At 38.3% G+C, this 2489-nt stretch overlaps 1 pseudogene; it reads left to right on the plus strand.

Annotated features, from left to right (window-relative positions):
- Window positions 1–416: 416 nt before the first annotated feature.
- On the plus strand, window positions 417–1377 carry LOC131042455 (CHD3-type chromatin-remodeling factor PICKLE-like; annotated as a pseudogene).
- Window positions 1378–2489: the final 1112 nt, after the last annotated feature.

The raw sequence follows: 2489 nt of genomic DNA on the forward strand, positions 1-2489 counted from the left end.
CCCTGACCGAGGCTCCCTTCGGGTATGAGCCCGACATACCCTTTAGAGTAACTAATCTCAGATTATCAAAGTGGAATGATGAAGAAAACAACTGAAGTATTAAAGGGACATGTTTGTTTTAAATATGAAACCTTTTACTTTACTATTCATGATATGCATAAAAAGAAAATGTTAATGCATAAACTGTTTTAAGGGACATATTATTTCAATGTGAAACCTTACAGTATTTAAAAAGGGTCAATACCACATCATGAAGATAAACAATCCAATGCAGCAAGTTGGTAAAGAAACAGAGTATTTGAGTTTTAAATGCATGTTCAAACAGTGAACTTCAATGAAATCAGAATCGACTAGAAATGAAATGAGTGTCACGAGCCCGTGCTCGAACTTCATTTCTACATAAGATCAATCCCAGCATGTGCCAAAGTCAGAAATTCAACAAGGATAAAACACAATCTAATCAAAAGCAGAATAACTTGGATGAACTCTTCGTGCTTATGCACTTTCTGGATGCAGGGAAGTTTGCTAGTTCAGAAGATTTTCATGATGAATTCAAAGATATTAGTCATGAAGAGCAAGTTGGAAAGCTGCACCAGATGTTGGCCCCACATCTTCTTCGAAGATTGAAGAAGGATGTGATGCAAAATATTCCTCCCAAGAAAGAGCTCATTTTGCGTGTTGAACTGAGTCCTCTGCAGAAAGAATACTATAAAGCAATTCTGACTCGAAACTATCATATATTAGCTCACCGAGGTCGATCTCAGATTTCCCTCAATAATGTTGTGATGGAACTCCGAAAGCTATGTGGGCATCCTTACATGTTAGGAGGAGTGGAACCAGATGTTAAAGATGTGAAAAAAGCATATAGGAAGCTTTTGGAGGCTTCTGGTAAGTTTCTTTTGTTGGACAAGATGATGGCCAAGCTTAAAATTCAAGGTCATAGGGTGCTTCTTTACTCACAATTCCACCATATGCTAGACATATTGGAAGATTACCTCTCTTACAAGAAATGGACATATGAACAGATTTGATGGAAAAGTAAATGGAGTTGAAAGACAAATTCGAATTGATCGTTTCAATGCACCAAACTCAACACGGTTCTGTTTCTTACTCTCAACCCGAGCTGGCGGATTGGGTATTAACCTTGCAACTGCAGATACTGTAATATTATATGACGGTGACTGGAATCCACATGCAGATTTCCAAGCAATGGCCAGGGCTCACCGCCTTGGGCAAATGAGCAAGGTAATGATCTACAGGCTTATTACAAGAGGAACTGTTGAGGAACGCGTGATGCAAATGACTAAGAAAAAAATGATCCTTGAGCATCTTGTAGTTGGTCGCTTGAAAGCCGAAGTTGGACTGAAAATCCGATAGGTACTGGAAGGAGGAACATGACTTGAAATTGCTACGAGCTTTAATAAAGCATGGTTATGGAAGATGGCCAGCCATATTAGAGGATGTTGAATATGGATTGAAACATGTCATCCAAATGGAATTACAGCTTCCAGTGGTAACGAGTACTAAGATGTGTTTGCCAAGTAAATATGTTGGAGTGTGTCCAGCCATGGATATCAAGGATCCTTGTTCAAAAGAGGATGCCTATAGTCCCGTGGTAGAGGCTCAGGTGAATCCTCCTGTTGCAGGGTACCATTGTAATGTTAATCACAAAGAAAGAACATGAAGGCAGCATCAAAAAAGGTAACTGGTAAAGTTGAAAATCTCAGTGATGTGCCCAAGGTAGATTTGATGGATGATTTCCTTGAGATGGAGATATTGGCTTCCGTGGATTCAACTGGAATAGATCAGGCAGGAATAGGAAAATTAGATGAACTAACTGACAAGAATGTTCCAGGAAGTTTTGGTATTTTGCCTATTCAAGAAGATAGAGCTTTGTTAGAAGAAGCTCTTGCACAAAAGAGTCCAAGCTTCAAGCTGTTAATCAGGAATGCTCTGAATTGTTGAAAAAACAGAACGTTTTGCAAGAAAATCTAACTGTTTTGCAAATCTAGAAACAGTCTTGACTGGAACGAAAGAGAAGCTTGATCACACAGAGCATCAGCTTACAGAGTTGAAGGAGGAACTTTTGCATTTGAGGAGTGAAAATGCTAATCTAGAAGCAGTCCTAGCTGCAACGAAAGAGAAACTTGAAAACACAGAAAATCAACTTACTAAATTAGAACAAATACTGGCTAAAAATGCTATAGAACTTTCCAATTTTCTGGTAAAAATATATGCAAAATGCAGTGTATGAAAGATGTAAAAAACGAACACAGTGCATTATTCTCCTGGCAAAATGTATGCAAAATGCGTGCAATGTGCAAAATGTAAAAACCAGACACAACACGTTATTTTTCTGGTAAAGATATATGCAAAATGCAGTGTATGCAAGATGTAAAAAACGAACACAGTCAGTTTCCTGGTAAATGTGGTGTGAGCATACCTGTAGAGAAAAAGATTTGCATTTAGAAAGAAGCCCATTGAAAACC

This window comes from Cryptomeria japonica, chromosome 3, assembly GCF_030272615.1.
Source record: "Cryptomeria japonica chromosome 3, Sugi_1.0, whole genome shotgun sequence".
Taxonomy (NCBI): domain Eukaryota; kingdom Viridiplantae; phylum Streptophyta; class Pinopsida; order Cupressales; family Cupressaceae; genus Cryptomeria; species Cryptomeria japonica.